Raw genomic sequence first — 24,948 nt, forward strand, 5'->3', positions numbered from 1 at the left:
TCCATATATCCTAAAAAAGTTTCTGGAGTAAGACAATTGCATTTTTGCTTGCATACTTCCGTAATTCGGCTGTTATCTGATTTTTTCCCTGATGCTTTGAAATTTTCCGTATGATTTAGTATTGCCTGGATCTCATTTACAGATGGGGATTTAGAGTCTGGGTTGCGGGATGACTCCAGTCCACCATCGAACGCCATCTTTTGGTGTGGTTCCTCGCAGTTTAGAAGTTCCTTGAAGTATTCTGCTGGTATCTTACAGTTGGCCACATTACTATACACCATATTCCCTTTTTTGTGCTGAAGTTGGAGAGTTGGAAGGTCATTCCTGTTCAGCTTCTCCCTGAAGATCCTATATAGTTTGTCATGTTGATCTTAGCAAAGTCGTCATTTATCTTCCTGAGCAGTTGGTCATCTTGCGCCTTATTTACTTTCTTGATCTCCTTGGACACCATCTTTCTAGTTTCCACAAAGTGGTGCCAGGCACTCTCTTACTTCTTTGTTTGCGAGATGTGCCACGCCTTCTTCTTCAGATCAAGAAGTCTCTCACACTTATCGTTCCACCACCTGCGCTTCTTTACCCTGGTAACAGGACCAAGCTGCTCTGCCTTGGTTATAAGACTCTTCACCATCTGCTTCGAGTCCTGGTCTTCTAGGTCGCTGGTTAACTTGTCCCATTCCTCCTTCTCCTTTATTTCATCTGGATCATGTCTCCATCGTGCAAGGTTTTTCCTATGAAAGTTACTCTTGGAGATGATCTTCAGTTTCACTTTAGATAGGTAGTGGCCGGAGTCGGGGTTGGCCCCTCTGAGAACCCTAACATTTTGGATTTCCTTATGAAATTTACGCTTTATCGCAACATGATCTAACTCGAATTCTCCCAGGAGAGGGTTAGGTGAATCCACGTCTTCTGATTTCTTGGCAATTTCTTAAATCTAGTTGACTTCAGGACCAAACTGTGCGCCTGGCATAATTCGATGGGCCTGATACCATTTTGGTTCGTCCTGTTGGTGCCGGGTATCTCCCCACTATACGCCCGAACCTTTCCTCTCTCCACACTTGGGCGTTAAAATCCCCTAGAATGATGACGTTATGTATTTGGGGATATTTTGGATCATGTAATCTAGTTTGTCCCAGAATAGTTCCACCTTGTCCTTATTCTTTTTGTTGTCAATGTTTATAGGGGCGTCAACATTTACAATGGTATATACTTTGTTGGTCGACTTAAACGTGTGTGTGGATAGCCTTTGAGAGGCAGACTCAAAGCTTATATTGGAGCTTAACACTTTCTTCCCCGTAAGTATCCTGAATCCTCCCGATTCAAAGTCCTCATCGAAGAACCTGGTCACTTGCAAAGCTATAATGATGGTTCTATGTTCATTTAATGTGTGCGTTAGAGTCTTAAGTTTCCCCACTTTCAATAGTGAATTTGCTAAAAAGTTGCTAAGTAGTATGCTTTCCTGTATGTTATTTTGTTTGAGGTTCCAAGACACAGCGATTCGTCTTTGCGTGACTTTGCGGACTCCCCAGAATCCGAATATCTGCTTGGGCACTGATGTGCGGTGGATTGACCACCTGGGATAATTAGTTTCGCATCACACTTTTCCACAATTCTTTGAGTTCTGAGGGTGACTTCTAGAGCCACCTTTTTTTTTACAACAGAGGTTGTTAACCGCGCAGGATTATTCACAGCCACCCCTTACATGGATATAGACGCTGACCAAAGGCCGTCCAGTTTGAGAACAGTCGCTTTTGGATTTTGATTTGCTTTTTAATTCACGGTTAACTCCACTATGCTCTTCCGCTCTCTCCGCTGTTGGGAATTAGATTCATCTTCGACCTTCGAGACCGTTGACCAGGTTTCACCTAGCAAACCTAGGCAGGGGCCCTTACAGAGTGCTACCATCCGGAGCCAGATGGACCCAGGTTTTATTTGACGAGGTGTTACTCCTCTTGCTCCTCCTTCCTCATCACTTGCGAGATGAGGCCCCGGACTTGGGACCGGCAATGGCTTTTACTGTAAGCTGTTTGTTTTTCATGTTTTGGGAGGAGGTAGTATGGACCAAAACAAGAAAAAAAAGTCCATTAAAATTGCGTACCATAAGATCTACGAGCACTTGTTCATATTTGATACTATGATATACATTTCTTCTACTGAACAAGTACTCATAACTCTTAAGGCATGCGTTTTACGACCCACGTTACCCAGATAATTTTTTCTTATTTTAGGCCATGCTACCTACTCCCAAAATGTGGAAAGAAAAAGGGGTCGACTATCAGAGGTACCAGAATGACTTTCGCTTATAGCTTTACACTCTGTCGCCTCCGGACCATGGTCGCTTACCTCAAATTGACACATATACCCTTCTCCATCGTCCCTGAAAGTTGGTAACACGATCACTAAGTCACCCCGTGTACAGCATGCGTAGATTTGGTTTTTACTATTGTGAACATTTTGCTAATTGTATTACTTGCTGTAACTGGTTCATTCCAGTTCGTGGGGAATTTTTCATTCGTGTTCGCTATCAGCTACAAACTACATTGATATTGCGCAGTGGAAATCAGGCCATAGTCTCACTCGTTATTTCGTTTAAACTGAGTATATGGATGTTTCTTCGTGCACGTGTTCCAAAAAAAAGTGTGCAACAGCTCCATATATTTAAGATGACATGTAATTCTTTTTGTTGCCTGTCTCTTAAACCAAACATTTACAGAGTTACAGGCTGCCACTGTAAATTCGAAGAACATTTCATAAGTAATGTACATTATTTGTTTTTCTACTTAAAAGTGTTTTTTTTTCACTGTATCTTTACAGTCGTTCAATATCATCTCCCTGATTTTCTATTACTGAATCCCAATGACTGGGAAGCTTTATTATTTCATTCTTTTCATCTGTCGAATGGCTCGGGTAACTGTGGTAGGACACTCTTCTAAAAGAAGAATACGACGTCCACACCTAGGTTTTTCCAACTTCGAGAACAAGTGGAAGTCTTGTGGACTCATGTCCGGGCTATGGGTAGGATGCGGCAACACTTCTCACTCGTATTCGCGCGGTTTCTGGGCTGCAACACTGCCGATATGCGGGCGAGCATTGTCGTGGAGAATGAGTGGCCCAGCCTCGAGCAACTGAGGTCGGGTTTTGTGCGCAGTTTTTGCATGACGTTACGACAATACACTGCTGTGGCGCTTGTTCCACAGGAGACACTACCTGTAATGATGATTCCATGGTGATTAAAGCAAAAGTCATTATTTGCTTGACATTTGATTGAGCGCATCGAAATTATTTGGACATCTAGAATCTGAAGCTCTCCACTCCATGGACTATGATTTAAACCCCGGTTCAAAGTCTGTAATCCATCTTTCATCAATAGCGACAATTAGACGCAAGAATTCTTGACCATCACGGTCGAGTCCTTGCATGAGCAAAGCTGCAATGTGCAGGCGTTTCTGCTTCTTTTCAGCAGCCAAACAGTGTGGGACCCATCTCACAGAAATTTTTCTCTTCTTCAAATCACTCGTCAGAATACAAAATACTGATGTTGGGGGGGGGGGGGGAAGATTTCCCGTGGCTTCAGAAAGTTCCTTACAAGTCGCACTGCGGTCTTCTTCAAGACCATCTGGCACAAATATCACACGTCTTTCATCTGTTGACGTTTTTGGCTTTACGGGTCTTGCATTACCGTCTTATGCTGATGCTGATGCTGATGCCACCACCCGTTCGTTGTCTAGTGGCTAGCGTTGCTACCTCTGGATCATGGGGTCCCGGGTTCGATTCCCGGCAGCGTCGGGGACTGGGTGTTTCTGTTGTCCTCATCATTTCCTCATCATTCTCGAAAAGTGGAGAGACGGTATAGTGAAAAGATTGGGAATTTGTAAAGGTTCTGATAACTGCGCAGTTGAGCGCTCCACAAACCAAACATGATGATCATCAACGAACACCACGAAAACGATTAACCCAATGATAAACCCATTGTAAACCCACCAAAAATTTCACTTACCGCCCTCGGGATTTCTGTCAGTTTTTTGCCGCGTTAAGTTTCGATTTTGATGTGGAACCTATGATCTTCAACAGTCACAGCACCCGACACCCCTGCAGGGTCCATTTCTATCTCTTGCCAATTTTATGTTAGAGTACACAGTGAACAAACTAAAATACGTACTTCTTGATCATGCTCCTAACTACACCTAACTTTATTTTCATTGTTGTTGCATCAAACAGTCACAGTAATACCAACCAGTGCATTATTTATGAGATATCCCTCGTAAATAATCCGTTTTAAAATACAATATTTTCAATTACTCTTACTACACAATGATTTCTGCTTGAAAACAATTACAGATTTACCAAGTACTCGTCTCATGTCACAACTATGTGTGGCCTCTTAGGTGGAAGAATCTTGTGAAAGAAATACCTGTCAACTATATTTACAAAACGTATTTCCTGAGACATACCTGGATGGTATCTCCCGTTACAGTATAATAACTGAAGAAATAAGAGCCTCTGTGCCCACATTCAATGCTACATAGCGTGGAAGACATTCACACTTATCAGCTTCCATTCACTATACGAATTTGGTTCAGTTACCACAGCGTCTCAGTGAGATGAGTTCCTCTCTTTCCCTGGCTCCGCACCTAAATTTGTGACACACGGGGAACACAAGAATATGAGATTTGCACAGCTCCGACATGCTTCCAAAAATTTCTTTCCTATTTGTCCTGTGAGGAAGGGCTCACGTAGCACCCAATATACATAAACTTGAACTGATGTAATAAAGCAAATGTACACATTCGCAGCTACAAACCCCCTTGCAATACCCCCCCCCCCCCAAACACACAGAGTAAAAAATTTAAATTCTTCTTTAAAAGTTGTCCTCCGTGATTACATATTATGCCATATTCTCTCATAAGGAACACCGTGTTGACCATATGATAGCGGCTACTAGCAGCTGTTGAGAAACGTATTAATAAAGGAACGAACTGTGCAGAGAGCTCAGTAAGCACTTGGCCACTATACTGTTAGCGAGAATAAGGGCAAACTAACGGGATACCTAATGATTTCTTTGCAATCAGAGGCATGAAGTTTGTGTGTACAATCACAAACATACATATCGAATTACACAGAAAAAGCACAATAAAGGATACTATGAATGAAAATACTATTAATGGTGATTGCATTTAAGATACATTAACTTCCGTAGTTGACTGTTAGCACGCATTAGAAGAAGTAAATTTAGAGTGCTTCGTAACAACATTTGATAACGGCATTTCATGTTAACAATGTGGGTACATACTGATGGAAACCGACACCGTCTGTAGACGTAAGTTGAACTGTCTCAGTCGGAACATAGAAAGAAATAATATCTTTAAATAGCAACTTCAGGATTTGCAGTAACAAAAGTGAACAAAGAAAAGTCACTTTACTAGTTCCCTTGAAAATTATTAACCGAAGAACGTAACTTGTATGATAAATAATGCTTTACTGCTTTACAGCCTTCAGCTGTGCGCATCGTATACCCAAGTTTACCTAACTGGCCACCAGCACTGGTGACATAAATTGCCCCATATGAATTCAGTTCACTTTATGTAATTATTTGTTAGGAATACCAATGCTGTCGAATCGCATGCCGTGATCCGTAAAAGAGATAAAAGATGGCACCAGCAGGAACGTCGCACGATCTTCGCCAAATACAGTTTCTCCAGATTTACTCGTAGGGTTTCACGAGAACAGTGCTTTGTTTCTTCCAAAGATTCCCAATTAAGTTCCCCGAGCATTTGTGCTGCATTTTCGTATGGGCCATACGGTCTTTCTACGGTCTTATCAGCAGGCCGTGTCCCCGAATTCGTTCGGTGTGCGTATCACTGGTCTGGAGAAATACTCGAAACACTGAACAGTGCGGTTCCCTTTACAGATGCACTGAACATTACTCAATTCTTTTCAACGGGTTTAATTCATTCATTCGTCCTCTATACTATTGACCTTGTGCGTCCGATACTTTTCCTATCACATTTCATCATTACTGCTGAAGGCTCGAAGGACATTTCTCTTTGTTATATAAATCATCTTACGTTGATCCGCATTTAGAAATAGCTGCCATTCAGTAGACCAAGTGGAAATTCATTCTAAGTCTGTCTACATTTCTTCATGACTGTCCAATGACTTATTTGTTCTCAGGTAGTCTTGCATATCTGTCTTATTTTCTTCCTCGCTATCTCTACCTTTCATGCGACCTGACCGCCCCCTCCCCCTTTCAGCTACAGTTCCGACGCTGTCATGCGTGAACGATCATGGAAGCATTTTGAAGAGAAAAGAAAGTGTGTGTGTGTGTGTGTGAGAGAGAGAGAGAGAGAGAGAGAGACAGAGAGAGACAGACAGACAGAGAGAGAGAGAGAGAGAGAGAGAGAGAGAGAGAGAGAGGAATAACAATGAACCAAGTATCTATAATAACAATATTCGTAGGATATTCTACAGGGTTATTACAAATGATTGAAGCGATTTCACAGCTCTACAGTAACTTTATTATTTGAGATATTTTCAAAATGCTTTGCATACACATACAAAAACTCAAAAAGTTTTTTTAGGCATTCACAAATGTTCGATATGTGCCCCTTTAGTGATACGGCAGACATCAAGCCGATAATCAAGTTCCTCCCACACTCGGCGCAGCATGTCCCCATCAATGAGTTCGAAAGCATCGTTGATGGGAGCTCGCAGTTCTGGCACGTTTCTTGGTAGAGGAGGTTTAAACACTGAATCTTTCACATAAACCCACAGAAAGAAATCGCATGGGGTTAAGTCGGGAGAGCGTGGAGGCCATGACATGAATTGCTGATCATGATCTCCACCACGACCGATCCATCGGTTTTCCAATCTCCTGTTTAAGAAATGCCGAACATCATGATGGAACTGCGGTGGAGCACCATCCTGTTGAAAGATGAAGTCGGCGCTGTCGGTCTCCAGTTGTGGCATGAGCCAATTTTCCGCGGGCTACGCGTGAAACTTGCCCGCACGCGTTCAACCGTTTCTTCGCTCACTGCAGGCCGACCCGTTGATTTCCCCTTACAGAGGCATCCACAAGCTTTAAACTGCGCATACCATTGCCGAATGGAGTTAGCAGTTGGTGGAACTTCGTTGAACTTCGTCCTGAAGTGTCGTTGCACTGTTATGACTGACTGATGTGACTGCATTTCAAGCACGACATACGCTTTTTCGGCTCCTGTCGCCATTTTGTCTCGCTGCGCTCTCGAGCGCTCTGACGGCAGAAACCCGAAGTGCGGCTTCAGCCGAACAAAACTTTATGAGTTTTTCTACGTATCTGTAGTGTGTCGTGACCATATGTCAATGAATGGAGCTACAGTGAATTTATGAAGTCGCTTCAATCATTTGTAATGGCCCTGTACTTCACCTGTGGTACTAAACATTGTATCTGAATTGTACACAACAACATAAAATTAGCCGACCCGTCAGACGTTGTCCCATCCAAATATCAATACTTTTAATCGTTTTGTGAAAGTGTGGAAAGCTATTGGAAAAGAGTAAAGAAAGTAAAATGAGAAAAAAACGTATATTTGAGTGATCGTAATATTTATTAACGATGGTGACCATTGAGGAGGAGTTCATTGAGAAGTACGCCAATGGGAAATTTTACAAGCGAGATCAATACTACCCGCATTACAACGCTGAAATGCTGCAAGTGTGTGAAGTGTCTGGAATGTGATCGACTTGGAACCATGCGGTTTCGTTGCAAAATTTAAGTCTCAGCTGAACCAAGTCAAAAATTCATTATTTGATCTTACGTCTTCCAATGCTCTTTTAAATTATGATTCTAATACTGGATCTCTTCTACATCGATTCCTGTTTCTTCTTCTGTCACGTCATCAGACAACTCTTTCCCCTCATAGAGATCTTCAATGTACTCTTTCCACCTATCTGCTCTTTCCTCTGCATTTAACCATTGAATCTCCATTACACTCTTAATGTTACTACCCTTGCTTTTAATTTCACTGAAGGTTGTTTTGACTTTTCTACATGCTGAAGCAGTGTTTCCGACAGTCATTTCTTTTTAGATTTCTTCACATTTTTCATGCAACCATTTGGCCTTACCTTCCCATTACTTCCTATTTATTTCACTCTTAAGTGACTTGTATCTCTCTGTATTCCTGAATTTCCCTTAAAATTTTTATACCTTCTTCTTTCACCGATCAGTTGAAGTATTTCTTCTATTACCTATTTTCTTCGCACTTACCTTCTTTGTATCTATGGTTTTCTTTGCAGCTTCTGGTATTGCCCTTTCTAGAGATGTCCATCCCTTTTAAACTGCGCTGCCTACTTAGATATTCCTTATTGCAGTAGCTGTTGCCGTAGAGAACTTCACGCGTATCTCTTCATTCCTTAATACTTCCGTATCCTACTCCTTTCCACATTGATTCTTCCTGACTAATCTCTTAAACTTCAGCCTACTCTTCATCGCTTATAAACTGTAATCTGAGTCCATACCTACTCCTGGGCACGCCTTACAATCCAGTATCTGATTTCGGAATCTCTGCCTGACTATGAATCTTACCGTATTTTCCGGCCTTTTCCGAGAATACCACCTCCTCTTGTGATTCTTTAACACAGTATTCGCTATTACTAGTTAATATTTATTGCGCAAATCAATTAGTCCTTCTGTTTCATCTTAGAACCAAGCCCTCACTCTCCTGTAACCCTTTCTGCTACTCCTTGCTCTAAAACCGCATTCCAGTTCCCTCTGACTATTAGGTTTTCATCTTCCCATATGAACTGAATTACAGTATGTGTTCAATATCGCCATATACTTCCTCTATTTCTTCACGTTCGGCGTACGACTTCGGCCTGTATATCTGAACTATTGTTGTTGGTGTTGGTTTGCAGTCGATTCTGATGAGAACACCCCTAACAATTAATTGTTCACAGTTAGTCACTCTCTGTCCTACCTTCCAATATTCATAACTAATCTACTCCAGTTATGCCATTTTGCCGGCCGCGGTGGTCTCGCGGTTCTAGGCGCGCAGTCCGGAACCGCGCGACTGCTACGGTCGCAGGTTCGAATCCTGCCTCGGGCATCGATGTGTGTGATGTCCTTAGGTTAGTTAGGTTTAAGTAGTTCTAGGTTCTAGGGGACTGATGACCACAGCTGTTAAGTCCCATAGTGCTCAGAGCCATTTGAACCATTTAGTTATGCCATTTTATGCTACCGCTGATATTACCCTATACTCATCTGACCAAAAATCCTTCCCTTCTTTCCATTTCACTTCACTAGCTCCCTCTGTATCTAGATTGAGCCTTAGCTTTTCTCTTTTCAGATTTTCTAGCTTCCCTAGCACGTTCAAGCTCCTGGCATTTTCACGCCCTGACTCGTAGAAAGTTATCCTTTCGTTGGTTACTGAATCTTTTTCTGATGGTCACCTCGCCATTGGCAGTCCCCTACCGGCGATCCGACTGGTCAGGTATTTTTTGCCAATGGAGAGATAATCATGATTTTTTTTCAATTACAGGCCAAATTTCCTATGGATACACATTAAGTGTCTTTAATGCAGTGGTTTCCATTGCCTTTTGCATGCTCATGTTGTCGATCATTGCTGATTCTTCCGCCTTTAGCGACAGTTTCGTACCCTCAATGGCAAGAGAGTTCCCCGAACCTCTGTCCCCTCCTCCGCCCTCGTTGACAAGGCCGTTGGAAGAACGAGGCTGATTTCGTATCCCCGATGTCTTGGTCCGTCACTGCTTGTCATTTTTATTCACAGATTAAGCTGTGGAAGGGGTAGAACCCAAGACTGATTTCGTTTTGGTTGATAGTCGAAGTCGCTAGCCCTAGACCACGGGAGATTTTATGTACCAGGTGTAAAAGTATGAAACAGTAATTTCCCTATAGATGGTGCTAGCCGTCAGTGTAGGGCCCGTGAGGCCGCGTCTGCAGCGCCATCTGCTTCCTGTAACGGCTGACGACGAATGTCAACACAGTCACCCAAGTTCCATACATCGGTATCTATTTCAAACCTGTAAACATGTCGACTTTTGTGCCAACGAACTACGATTTGCGGACAGCACTGGTTTTCTGTTGTCATTTGAAAAAAACTGCTGCTGAATCGCATCGAATGCTTGTCGAAGCTTTCGGCGAACATGCTCTTGGGAAAACACAATGTTTCGAGTGGTTTAAAAAATTCATAAGTGGTGATTTTAACGTGAGGAACGAGCTCAGGAAACCACCGAAAAAGTTCGAAGACAAAGAATTACAGACAGCATTGGATGAAAACGCTCAACCGGAACTCGTAGAACAATTGAATGTGGAGCAGAAAGTCGTTTCTCTTCGGTTGAAAGCTATGGGAAAGGTGCAGAAAGTGGGAAAACAGGTTCCGCATGAACTGAATGAAAGACAGCAAGCAAATCGAAAGGCCACTTGTGAAATGCCGCTCGCCAAATACAAAAGAATAGTGACGGGTGATGAAAAATGGATCCTAAGCGTCGCAAATCATGGGTGGGTGAATCCAGCTAACCATCGACATCCATTGCAAGACCAAATCGCTTTGGAAAGAAGACAATGCTCTGTGCTTGGTGAGATCAGAAGGGTGTCATCTATTACGAGCTGCTAAAACCTAGTAAAACCGTTAACACTGATCGCTACCAACAGCAAATGATCAATTTACATCGAACATTACGTGAAAAACGATCAGGATATGGAAAAAGGCAAACAGTCATATTGCTCCACGGTAACGTCCCATCATACACAGCAAAACCGGTCAGGGATACGATCGAGGCTTTCAGCTGGGAAATACTAGGGCATGCGGCTTATTCTCCACACTTGGCTCCGTCCGATTGTCATCTGTTTCCATCACTGGGACACGCTCTCGCTGAACGACGCTTCTATTCGCATAAAATGTACGAAAATGACTCGCTGACTGGCTCGCTTCAAAAGAAGAACCGTTTTTTTTTCCATTCATAGCAATGTATGAATAGCAACGGAGATTATTTTGAGTAAAATATTGCTTGTTAGTTTCAAACAACAGACGTGTAATTATTGCAACCAAATTCCGGTTTCATACTTCTTGTACACCTAGTAAGTTCAACTTATTTATGTTCTTTAATGAAATTTGAAATCATAATATATCTCAAAGAGTTGTATCATCAATTTTCAATTGTTGTTGTTGTTGTGGTCTTCAGTCCTGAGACTGGTTTGATGCAGCTCTCCATGCTACTCTATCCTGTGCAAGCTTCTTCATCTCCCAGTACCTACTGCAACCTACATCCTTCTGAATCTGCTTAGTGTATTCATCTCTTGGTCTCCCCCTACGATTTTTACCCTCCACGCTGCCCTCCAATACTAAATTGGTGATCCCTTGATGCCTCAGAACATGTCCTACCAACCGATCCCTTCTTCTGGTCAAGTTGTGCCACAAACTTCTCTTCTCCCCAATCCTATTCAATACTTCCTCATTAGTTACGTGATGTACCCATGTAATCTTCAGCATTTTTCTGTAGCACCACATTTCAAAAGCTTCTTTTCTCTTCTTGTCCAAACTATTTACCGTCCATGTTTCACTTCCATACATGGCTACACTCCATACAAATATTTAAACAGTAAAAAAAAAAAGAAATGCTTTGCTTCGATTGGTTTGCTCTGACATTATCATTTCGTTCATTGCAAGGCTTTATGATACATGACATTTTTTGTTCTTTTACCTGGTGTGTAAACAAACAAAGCTGATGGTTTTCCGACACAGGAACAGATGACATACTGCAACTGAGCATGCGAGAGGCATAGGTTTTCAAAGTTAATGTCGCAAACACTCAAACGTGGCCCTTATTATTTCTTTGTTGTCATTGCGAATGCAAACCGAACGGAAAATGCAAGAGTTTAAAGTCTAATGGAATTTAGGTTGGAGTAATTGACTTTCGTGATAGCAAAATGTCTTCTCCTTTGTAATTTCCTATAATAACTGTTGCTTTGAAGACGTTGCTCCTCTGTTTCTTCGCTCCAATCCGAGTTCTGTTACCAAAACGTGGTTGGATAATATTTTGCAAATTTAAGATGTTACCGATCCGACTTTCAATTGCAATGTGTGAGGCGGCAAAGCGGGCAAGTCCAGTGAGTTTAGAAATTCTGTTGGATAGCTGACGACATGATCTTAGCTACTAAAGGAATCCACCGATTTGTACGTTCATCAGTTCTTCAGCAAATTCAGTTTCAATCTTAAAATTGAATTCGTCTACAACAATGATTTTCGCAGTTAATATAGCGTGTTCGCTCAACCAAACATGATTTTTGTAATTTTGAGCAATAATTGGGGACACTTTTCGGATGACTTCAGTCTTTGACTCGGTGTTCTGACGAAAAACGATGGGGAATGTAATGCAGCATGTCGAAATGTCAATGGGGATTTTGCCGCTGCCAATGTCCAGCAACTGTTTTGAAAATACTTCTCCAGATTCGTCGTTCTGCAACTTGACACGCATGTCCATACTTAATTTGAGTGTCTCGACGCGTTTACCCAAAACGGACGACTTTAGACATGCGCTAAATATATCGGTTGCCGTTGACCGTGGAATCACTGGCAATGTTCGGTGAAGATCACCTGCCGACAGAATCATTCCATCAAATCGGTTTTGGTTGTTTCTTAGATCTATCATCGTCCGGTATAATGCCTCGGAAGACTTTGTATGCGTCATTGTACATCCATCCCAAACTGTCACTTTGCACTGCTGCAAAACTTTGGCCATCGTACAGTTCTTCGACAGATTTCAAGTTGGAGTCTCATTGATTTGCATATTCAACGGCTCCTTCAGTGCTGAAGGAGCTGTGCGGCCGCCTTCCAACAACGTAGCTCCAACTGCTGCTGACGCGAGGGCAACTGCAAATTCATTCTGTGAACGAACCGTTGCCAAAATCGGTGTGACCAAAATAATAAATGGAAAGCACCAGTTTGCTTTTGTTCTACAATATTACTTTTATTGTAAACCGGTTTTCGGCTTACAAGGCCATCTTCAGACATGTAAACCGAAAACCGGTTTACAATAAAAGTAATATTGTAGAACAAAAGCAAACTGGTGCTTTTCATTTATTATGATGTTGTTCTACCAAGAACCGACGGAAGATTCTGTTAATAATGTGACCAAAATACTTTCTTTCCATTTCCACCGGGAGCGTCCAAGAAAAAATCCGTGCAGTTCCTTCCTTCGCAACTTTCATGAGAGTGTAGTACGCATATTTTTGTTTCCGGTTCAACAGCGAAACGTTCGTTCGAACTGATTCTCTCAATGCATTGCAATCGTATTGTTTTTCTCGTGTCAACTCTTGATTAAATGCGTCGTGTATCGGACGACTGGTCGCCGTCATTTCTAATTGAGGTAATATTTTGTTCAATATCGTCACGCACATTGAGGACTCAATTAATATCAATGACTCGTTGTGAATTTCCGCACTCAGCTGAAAATCTGGATTTGATATTCTAGTACGCATCTGATGCAAAATGTCAGACATATCATATTTGTATCTAGTCCACAAATGTATCTGTTTATATTGGAAGTATGCTGAGATAATTATCGAAAACAATGTTCGTATTTAAGGGCCATTTGACGATATCACGACATCTCCTAAGATGTAATCCCAATGAGTGTCATTCTGTACTAGTCGCAAACGTTGACAGGGTTCTATATAACTGCCACACAATTCGCCGTTAACAGTTCGTACATACTGAAATGATTTTGGGTCACGAACGTTGATTAATAACAAACGCAAATGTCGTTGCTTGGATGGACCGTGTAAATGTGAAATAAGTACACCAGTGGAAAAAAACAGTCAATACCGTCACTGCGCGAAAGCGATGGAAATGTCACTAAATACAGTTTTCCGTAATTCCTTCACGAAAGAAGATGAAGTAAATATTCCAGAATTCGAAACCAGAACAGCTGTTAGCAAGAGTGACATAAAAGCAGGTATCTTAGGTGTTGCGAAACAACTCAGGTCACTTAAAAAAGGCAAGTCCTCCGGTCCAGATGGTATACCAATCAGGTTCCTTTCAGAATATGCAGACACAATAGCGCCTTTGTTAGCAATCATATACAACCACTCACTTGACGAAAGGTCTGTTCCTAAAGACCGGAAAGTAGTACAGGTCACACCAACATTCAAAAAAGGAAATAGGAGTAACCCATTGAATTACAGACCCATATCACTGACCTCAATTTGCAGTAGCATTTTGGAGCATATACTGTACCCGAACATTATGAATCACCTTGAAGGAAGTGACTTATTGAAACATAACCAACACGGATTCAGAAAATATCGTTCTTGTGCAACACAGCTAGCTCTTTATTCCCATGAAGTAATGAGTGCTGTCGACAAGGGATCTCAGATCAATTCCATATTCCTAGATAGCCAGAAGGCTTTTGATACCGTTTCTCACAAGCGACTATTAATCAAATTGCGTGCATATGAAGTACAGTCTCAGTTGTGTGACTGGATTCGTGATTTCCTCTCAGAGAAGCCACAGTTCGTAGGGAAGACGGTAAATCATCGAGTAGAACAGATGTGATATTTGGCGTCCCGCAAGGTACTGTCATAGGGCATCTATTGTTCCTGATTTACATAAATGATCTAGGTGATAATCTGACCAGCCCCCTCAGATTGTTTGCAGTTGATGCTGCAATTTACCGTCTAGTAAAATCATCAGACGATCAATTCCAGTTACAAAATGATCTAGAGAGAATTTCTGTATGGTGCGAAAAGTGGCAATTGGCACTAAACAAAGAAAAGTGCGAGGTCATCCACATGGGTACTAAAAGAAATCCGATAAATTTTGGGTATACGATAAATCGCACAAATCTAACGGCTGTCAATTCGACTAAATACCGAGGAATTGCAATTACAACTTAAATTGGAAAGACCACATAGATAATATTGTGGGGAAGGCGAAACAAAGACTGCGCTTTGTTGGCAGAACACTTAGCAGATGCGCCAAATCCACTAAAGAGACACCCTACATTACACTTGTCCGTCCTTTGCTGGAGTATTGTTGCGCGGTGTGGGATCCTTACTAGGTAGGATTGACGGAGGACATCGAAAAAGTGCAAAGCAGGGCAGCCCGTTTAGTGTTATCGCGCAATGGGGGTGAGAGTGTCACTGATATGATACGCGAGTTGGGGTGACAGTCATTGAAATAAAGGCGGTTTTCTTTGCGGCTAGATCTATTTACGAAATTTCAATCACCAACTTTCTCTTTCGAATGCGAAAATATTTTGTTGAGACCCACCTACGTAGGGAGAAGTGATCATCATAATAAAATAAGAGAAATCAGAGCTCGAACGGAAAGATTTAGGTGTTCCTTTTTCCCATGCGCCATTCGAGAGTGGAATGGTAGAGAAGTGTATGAAAATGGTTCGATGAACCTTCTGCCAGGCACTTAAAGTGTGAATTGCAGAGTAACCATGTAGATATAGATGCAATGAATCGCTGGAAAATACACGTGGGTATGCCGGAACTGAATTTCTTTGTTTCCGTCGTCGAAATTCCTTTCACGATTGATTCCAAGTATAATATTCTGGCATTTCGGAGTGTAGTAGCTTTTGGACAAAGTGATCAGTCTGGCACGTTCTAGAAAAATTGGTAGATGTTGTACATGGCGGTTATCAGTTCGTTGTGATGCGTTCTCCGCCATGAACACTCACTGAGCATTCTCCAGATTTAAGGACACATGAAAAACAGTGGGATATCTTTAAAGAATGGGGAATAAAAATATGCGCGGCATTGTTTCGTTACTACTGACATAGCGGCCCACTTGATATTGAGTAACATCATTGTTGGAATTCTCTGAACCAACTTCAGTCATAGCTACTTAATTTCTTTTGGTCACATACTTGCACTTGTATTTGATGGTCTTTTACGGAAAGGTAAGATTCGACGTTCATGTGCGCTTCAAATTTATTAGAGAGTAGTGGCGAATACGGTACAATCCAATAATGAAAATAATGTTGCTGCCGACTTGTAATGTTGTGTGGAAGCGTCGAATGGTGTGAAATATGACTGTTGAAGTTTTCTTAAAAGTGATCATGAAATTGTCCGGAGCCATGTTTGTTGGGCCAAATGAAGTCGTTTCGAAGCAACTGTTGTATTTCTGTGTTTGTATCAGGAAATGTGTGGAATCTGTTTCTGTTCCTTAAAAAACAGTGATGGAAATGGCTTTGGTGGTGGAACAAATCGCACTAACTTGACTCTGGTACTTGCGCAACACAGTCCACCCGCATCTACATCCACGTGAGTACTCTGCAAATCACACTTACGTAACTGGCAGAGGGTTCATCGAACCACTTTCACAATAATTCTCAATTATCCCAATCCCGAACAGCGCGCGGAAAAAGGAAACACCTATATTTTTCCGTGGGAGCTCTGATTTCCCTTATTTTACTATGTTGATCATTTTCCCCTATGAACGTCGACGTCAGCAAAATATCTTCACATTCGGAGGACAAAGTCGGTTTTATTGCCTTACAGTGTGGGCAGACAACGATCAGCGAGTCAATAGCAACGCATTGGTCTGCACTGTAATCATCTGTGACGTTGCAACGGAACGCAGCACGATAAGTATGCGACGCAACATTTGTTTTTCTTGCACGAATATTCAGATTCATTGTCGCGCGAATGGTTTCTACAGATCGATGATGTTTCATTCGACACATATGATCTTCATTTTCCCATTCTCCTTGTGGACATGTTGAGCGTGTTTGTGATAATCGATTCCATTCAGTTTCATTTAGCTCTTCGCGTTGCTCTGCAGTGCGGTTTGGTTTGTAGCTTTGCAAGTTCTGTGATCTAAATTGCTCCATCCTAGTGGCGGCATTACAGCGCGGTTAAAGTGTGTCAGTTCCATTCAGTTCTGTGGACTGCTACACAATGTACGATACGAATGATTACAATTCATCTAAAAATAAACAACAGAATCAATTCTTCGCCACTATGTAGCCGACTGGCTTGACTCACAAATTGACAGTCAGGTGTTAAACTGCATTTGCGCACTTACAAGCGAAACAAACTGGGATTGGAAAGGGAATAAAATAACTACATTTGTTGGATAGGCCACAAAACAACACGAAAGTCAAAACAAATCGAATTTTATTTTAATTTAGACTGGAATACAGTTTTCCAGCTTTTTCTCTAGATATCCCAAATATTTTTCAACTGAAAACATTCAAGTTATTGCCACCCCGGAAACATAATGAACAAAAGAAAAAGAGAATCAGCGAAATATGTCGTTCCTATAGTGAGCTATGATCTAGAGTGCACACAAAAATGATCTTTCCAGTTTGTCTTAAGTTTGCGACTTTCCTTTATAATTGAGTAGGATCTGTGTTTCCTGAAAAATTTTTCAAGACCATAACGAAGAAATCGAAAAAAATTACTCATATCCATTGTTCGAATCATGATTTATGGTCCTGAGTTCATATAAAAGTCCCATAGCAGCAATTTCAGGTTTTCCCGAAATTTCCAATTTTCAGGGCAACATTTCCTATTTCTCCTTCCCTAGAAACCTTATTCGACTATTGCGAAACGTTTTAACAAACAGTTAGTAAAACTTGTTCGGCCATTCTCAATTGATGTGCTTACCAACGAACAGCATTTAATTTTTTATATAAATTTAAAATATAGTGTAATTCTTGGCACCCATGGCAAGAAAAAGGGATGGAATCTATAAGGAGCCACAGAGATACTCGAAGCTCAAGCATATTCACCTTGCAATCAATGTTTCCTCAGTGAAGTCTCTAGAACTAAACGTAATAACAGATAGTAAAACTACAAGACGCCAATCATTTAACGCTAGAAGCAATTGTTTTCTCCCTTAATTAGCTGCCTTCAGTCTGTGCTATGACCAGTTAAACATAAGACGATAGTAGTCGGTCTTCTTGAAATAAGATCCTCGCAACCTGTCAAAGATGGTATACTACGGAGCAAGACGATACGAGACAAAGAGCTTCCCTCCACAACCCTTAATACTTTGGTAACAGGGCGGTGGAGAACATAAGGGTTGTGAGGACCCTCTTGCCTCGGGGAAGGTAGCTGTCTGCAAAGGGGGATGCATTATAAATGATGGACTGCCTGAGGGTGGAGAAGCAGGGTGGAAACCACTGCATTAAGTCTGGTAATGTATTCCAAGGGAAGATCGTGTTTTGATTTAATTATGTTCCCTTCTAATGTGAAGTATGCCCTAGGTAAACAGCCTCCTTATCCACTGCCGGGGAGGAACGTTAAGGAAAAGCACTGAAATCTTAGACGTTGTGACTACCTACTTAAGAACGTGACACTGGGTGACAACAAGTGTGAAACAAAGTATACGTCTATAGAAAGAGAGATGCTGAATGAAAAGAGATTGGTTGTCGAGAGGGCAAATTTGTGAAGTCTTAAAGCTGTAGCAGAATATTATCGAGATCTTTCACAAGACTCATAGGCAACCTGGTCATATGTAAAGGCGGTAGTCGTCCATAGTGTCTGTACATTAACTTTTGAATGAGACAGGTACTCAACTTCGTGGTACGAAAAGAAAACCAGAAATACTGTACTCCGTTTCTAAATGTTCTATCACAAATAAAGATTCAGACGGATCTTGGTTATATTTCAAGGTGTCGGACAGACTGGGTAACTTGCTTTAAATTTCAGAAAAGTAAAATTGTGCCCTCCGCAAAAAAAAAAAAAAAAAAAAAAAAAAAAAAAAAAAAAAAAAAAAAAAAAAAAAAAAACACAGTTGAAATCGTCGGTGTAACAGTTTGTGGGGATATGAAATGCAATTACTGCATAGATTCAGTAGTAGATAAGGAACGTTACAGTCAATGGTAGAATTCTAACGAAATGCAGTCCGTCTGCAAAGGAAATTATTTACAAAACCCTAGTGCGACCCATCCTAGAATATTGCTCAAGTGTGCGAGAACCGTACCAAATAGGATTACCAGGTGATATTTAACGTATGTAAAGAAAAACATGAAATGATAATTAAATAGACACCCTAGCTGCAAGCAGGCGTTGATATACTTTATTGGGGACATGTTGAAAATGTGTGCCCCGACCGGGACTCGAACCCGGGATCTCCTGCTTACATGGCAGACGCTCTATCCATCTGAGCCACCGCGGGCACAGAGGATAGTGCGTCTGCAGGGACTGATCCCTTGCACGCTCCCCGTGAGATCCACATTCCCAACATGTCCACAACACTACATTCGTAGTGCGCCTAATAGATGTTTGCCCATCATACTCATTACTCGTGGCAGATTAATCTACCAAGTCCCGTACGAGTTCGGGCATAGCGTGTGCGTTCGCACAAGAAGGTCAAAGGCCGGGAACCCATATTTTTAACTATACATGACGGTAGTATCTGTTCCCGAAAGAACAGTTACCGTCAATGACCATGCAGCTTTGCTAGAAATGAAATGATAATTAAATAGACACCCTAGCTGCAAGCAGGCGTTGATATACTTTATTGGGGACATGTTGAAAATGAAAATGTGTGCCCCGACCGGGACTCGAACCCGGGATCTCCTGCTTACATGGCAGACGCTCCATCCATCTGAGCCACCGCGGGCACATAGAACAGTGCGTCTGCAGGGACTTATCCCTTGCACGCTCCCCGTGAGATCCACATTCCCAACATGTCCACAACACTACATTCGTAGTGCGCCTAGTAGATGTTTGCCCATCATACTCATTACTCGTGGCAGATTAATCTACCAAGTCCCGTACGAGTTCGGGCATAGCGTGTGCGTTCGCACTATCCTCTGTGCCCGCGGTGGCTCAGATGGATAGAGCGTCTGCCATGTAAGCAGGAGATCCCGGGTTCGAGTCCCGGTCGGGGCACACATTTTCAACATGTCCCCAATAAAGTATATCAACGCCTGCTTGCAGCTAGGGTGTCTATTTAATTATCATTTCATTTCTAGCAAAGCTGCATGGTCATTGACGGTAACTGTTCTTTCGGGAACAGATACTACCGTCATATATAGTTAAAGAAAGACAGCTCGAATGCTCACAGATCTGCTTGTTTGCTTCACCCGTTGGAGACCTTCACGGTGATACTGAGAAACTTGAACTGGCAAACACTTAAAGATACACGCAAACTACCCCAAAAAAGAGTACTAACTAAGTTTCATGTACCAGCTTTAAGTGATGAATATAGGAACATGCTACAGCCCACTGAGTATCACTCCCATGGGGATGGCAAGGCCAAAATTAGACAGAGCTAACAGAAGCTTTTAAGCATTCTTCCTGTTCTCCATATGTGGTTGCAACAGGATGAAGCCCCAATAACTGGTACAGTGGGAACTCCCTCTGCCATGCACTTCATAGCTATTTTCAGATTATAGATGTAGAAGTAGATCTAGAGAAGAAATGTGGTAATCCTGAAAGAAAAGATGTGCATGTTACAGCTAGACCACATGTGTCAGGAGACTACATACACTGAAGCGTCAAAGAAACTGGTATAGGCATTCGTATTCAAATACAGAGTTATGTAAACAGGCAGAGTACGGCGCTGCGGTCGGCAACGCCTATTTAAGACAACAAGTATCTGCCGCAGTTGTTAGATCGGTTACTGTTGATACAATAGCAGTTTTTCAAGATTTAAGTGAGATTGAATGTGGTGTTATAGTCGGCGCACGAGAGACAGAACACAGCACCTCCGAGGTAGCGATGAAGTGGGAATTTTCCCGTACGACCATTTTAAGAGTGTGTCGTGAATATCAGAAATCCGGTAAAACATCAAATCTTCGACATAGCTACTGCCGGAAAAAGATCCTGTAAGAATGGGACCAACGACGACTGAAGAGAATCGTTCGGCGTAACAGAAGTGCAACCCTTCCGCAAATTGATGCAGATTTCAATGCTGGGCCATCAACAAGTGTTAACTTGTGAACCATTCAATGGAACATCATCGATATGGGCTTTCGGAGCCGAAGGCCCACTCGTGTATCCTTGATGACTGCGCGACACAAAGCCTTACGGTTCGCTTGTGACCGTCAACACCTACGTTGGACTGTTGATGACTGCAGTCATGTTGCCTGGTCGGGCGAGTCTCGTTTCAAATTGTATCGGGCTCATGGACGTGTACTGATATGGTGACAACCTCATGAATCCTTGGACCCTGCATGTTCAAGCCGGTAGAGGCTGTGTAAAAGTGTGCGGCGTGTGCAGTTGGAGTGATATGGGACCCCTGATGCGTATAGATATGAGACTGACAGGTGACACGCACGTAAGCATCCTGTCTGATCACCTGAATCCATTCATATCCATTGTGCATTCCGACGGACTTGGACAATTCCAGCAGGACAGTGCTACACTCTACACATCCAGTCTTGCTACAGAGTGGCTCCAGGAACACTCTTCTGAATTTAAACACTTCCGCTGGCCACCAGCTCCCTAGACATAAATATTATTTAGCATATCTGGGACGCCTCGCAACGTGATATTGAGAAGAGATCTGCACCCCCTCCTACTCTTACTGATTTATAAAGAGCCCTTCAGGATTCATGGTGACCATTGCTCGAGCGTTACTTCAGACATTAGTCGAGTTCATGCCAAGTCGTGCTCGCGTGCTCGCGGGAGCCTTACACGATATTAGGCAGGTGTTCCAGGTTCTTTGGCTCTTCAGTGTGAATGTTCGTAGACAGAAGCGTGGCATCGTTGTAAATCATAAATTCAGACTCATTATTTCGAAGAGGTACAGTAAGTGTTATTAACTTGTAACGGATCATTCATTTTAGTCTCGGCTGTAAAGAGGTACTAGACATCATTACGGTATTGGCGGTTGGAGGCCATATTCAGGTTTCGATTTGTTTACAGTATGAAAAACAGTTTGTCTTTGAACGTCTGTGACTTAGCTACACCTTCGTTGTGTATAACCACCACGACGGGAAAGGCACGCTCTTTTCACCCACCATACTAGACCAGAGCAGACAGTTACCAAACACAAACAGAAAAAAATAACATCTGTCTTACGCTTGGGACACTGCCTTCACTGATCCCTGCCGGAAAACAAAATTTTACCTGAGCCAACTCAATACCTCTCATTCAAGCTCACAACTACCTGACATACATTACAAAATGGCACGGTGGGCTCGCATTCGGGTGGACGGCGGGTCAAACGCTCCTCCAGACTGTCAGATTTCGGATTTCCGTGGTTTCCTTAGATTAATTAAAGCAAACGTTGCTATGTGCCTTTGAAAAGCCATGGTCGACTCCATTCCCTATCTTTCCGCTTTTTCGAGTTTTGTTCCTTCTCTAACGTCCTTGTCGTTGACGGGCCGTTGCACCCAGCACTGTCTTCCTTCTTCCTTCTTTATTCTTATTGAGTACGAGCCGAGTGGCTTGACTATGTTCTGCCCTAGAGCTTATCGCAAAAGTTGAGGGAGATCAGATGTTAACGTAAGTTCACACGCAGACACTCCTTCGGCCGGTATATAACGGCCATCAAAGTTTATTAGTGTTGTTCACCTTTATTTATTTATTTATTTTGTTTATTCACGCGTTAAGTTCCGTAGGACCAAATTGAGGAGTGATATGGGACCCCTGATACGTATAGATATGAGTCTGACAGGTGACACGCACGTAAGCATCCTGTCTGATCACCTGAATCCATTCATATCCATTGTGCATTCCGAGGTCATGGAAACTGTCAGTACATGAAATTACGACATAAAAGTAATAAAACATAAAAATAAAATGTTTATGAACCCGAAAAAAGTCGATCCATAAGCTTAAGTAAACGCAATCAACAATACAACAAGAATCAGCTTAATTTTTCAAGGAACTCCTCGACAGAATAGAAGGAGAGACCCGCGAGGAAACTCTTCAGTTTCGATTTGAAAGCTAAGATTTTTGAATTCGAATGGTAGCTTATTGAAAATGGATGCAGAAGTATACTGCACACCTTTCTGCACAAGAGTTAAGGAAGTCCGATCCAAATTCAGGTTTGATTTCTGTCGATTATTAACTGAGTGAAAGCTGCTTATTCTTGTGAATAAGCTAATATTATTAACAAGAAATGACAGTAAGGAATATATATTGAGAGGCCAGTGTCAGAATACCTAAACTCGTGAACAGGGGTCGACAAGATATTCGTGAACTTACACCACTTATTGCCCGAACAGCCCGTTTCTGAGCCAAAAATATCCTTTGAGAATGGGAAGAGTTACCCCAAAATATAATACTATACGACAAAGGCGAATGGAAATAAGCTATGTAGACTATTTTTCGTGTCGAACGATCACGTACTTCAGATACCGTTGGAATAGCAACAATGCCAGCATTAAGTCTTTGAACAAGATTCTGAACGTGGGCTTTGCACAATAGTTTTGCAGACACCTGCCAAAAAATTTGCACTGTTCAGTTTCACTAATCATATGCCCATTCTGTGAAATTAAAACGTCAGTTTTTGTTGGATTGTGTGTTAGAAACTGTACAATCTGAGTCTCACTGTGATTTAGCGTTAGTTTATATTCTACAAGCAAAGAACTTAGGCCATGAACTGAACTATTTGAAACCAAGCCAGTGTTACACACAACATACTTTACTACCAAGCTAGTGTCATCAGCATATATTTTAGAATTACTCGTAATACTAGAGGGCATATCATTTATATAAATAACGAACAGGAGTGGCCCCAACACTGATCCCTGGGGCACCTCCCACTTGACCGTACCCCACTCAGACCCTACATCACAGCCAGTATCATCATTATGAACAATGAACTTTTGCCATCTGTTGCTAAAATAAGAGGTGAACCAATTGTGAGCTACTCTCAGTATTCCGTAATGGTCCAACTTCTGGAGCAATATTTTGTGATCAACACAATCAAACGCCTTAGTTAAATCAAAAAATATGGCTAGCTTTGGAAACCTTTTGTTTAACCAATCCAGTACCTCACATAGAAAAGAGAATACAGCATTTTCAGTTGTTAAACTACTTCTAAAGCCGAACTGTACATTTGATAGCAAATCGTGTGATATAAAATTATCAATTATCCTTACATCACAGCCTTCTCAGTAACTCTAGCAAACACTGATGCATAGAAAAAGTCCAAAATTGTAATTCTTCAGGCTTTCCCGGCGATCTGTTGACATTTTGAAAAAACAGCTCTGCCGGAAGTTCCTGTCGTCGTCGCACGATATTTCGACGGCGTAACTTGCTGTCTTCTTCAGGTGCTACCCGAGAATGGTCCTTGGGCGGATCGAGTCCGGTATTTATGCCTGTAAGGTGCTGGGCGCTTCCTAGTAGGTCCGCGCCTCATCGGGTGTTCCCTCCGCGATCAGCGCCCGCCAGACGCGGCTCCGTGGCCCTCTCTGGTCGCTGGTGTTCCCACTGCCGCCTGCGCCCGGCTCGGCCGCTCTCTGGGGTCGCGTTCGTCATCTGTAGTGTGTGGTGCTCTGTATCCTGGCTGTTTCCTAGGTCTCCACTTCTATTTCTTGCTGGGCGCTTCGTAACTGGTACGCGCCGCGTCGAGCGTCTCGTTCGCGGTCCGCGCCCACTAGGCCCGTCTCCCATGATCCCCTCTGATCGCTGGTGTTCCGAAAGCCGTCCGCGCCCGGCTTGGACGTCCTCTAAGGCCGTGGTCTGGGAGTGTCAGGATAAATCTGTATTGTCTGGTGCTCTATCTCGTGACTGTTTTATCGGTCCCCACTCCTGTTTCTGGTGAAATCTCGATGTGTTTTTTCAGAATTTCAAGAGCCGAATCTCAGGCCGTGCTGAGCTTGTATTCAGTGTTACGGTTGATCAGATTCTCCGTGATCTTGATCTCGATGGACTCTCGTATGACACTGTCCCTATATCTAGGCGTCTGTGTGAAAATCTTGGTGTCAGTGTAGTTCATCGAGTGACCGAGCTCTAGACAGTGTTCTGCTACGGCTGTTTTGGTTGCCTGTCTGAGTCTGGTTTGCCTCCGCTGTTCTTTACACCCGATGTCCACAGTC

General features: G+C 42.4%; 3 non-coding genes across 3 annotated transcripts; 1 reads left to right on the top strand and 2 right to left on the bottom strand.

Annotated features, from left to right (window-relative positions):
- Positions 1-19,050: 19,050 nt before the first annotated feature.
- On the bottom strand, positions 19,051-19,125 carry Trnat-ugu (transfer RNA threonine (anticodon UGU)). Its single transcript has one exon. It is a non-coding gene; the product is annotated as a tRNA-Thr (tRNA).
- A 372-nt stretch (positions 19,126-19,497) lies between these two features.
- Positions 19,498-19,572, bottom strand: Trnat-ugu (transfer RNA threonine (anticodon UGU)). Its single transcript has one exon. It is a non-coding gene; the product is annotated as a tRNA-Thr (tRNA).
- Positions 19,573-19,768: 196 nt separating this feature from the next.
- On the top strand, positions 19,769-19,843 carry Trnat-ugu (transfer RNA threonine (anticodon UGU)). The gene has a single exon. It is a non-coding gene; the product is annotated as a tRNA-Thr (tRNA).
- Positions 19,844-24,948: the final 5,105 nt, after the last annotated feature.

The sequence above is a fragment of the Schistocerca cancellata genome, chromosome 9, assembly GCF_023864275.1.
Source record: "Schistocerca cancellata isolate TAMUIC-IGC-003103 chromosome 9, iqSchCanc2.1, whole genome shotgun sequence".
Lineage (NCBI taxonomy): Eukaryota > Metazoa > Arthropoda > Insecta > Orthoptera > Acrididae > Schistocerca > Schistocerca cancellata.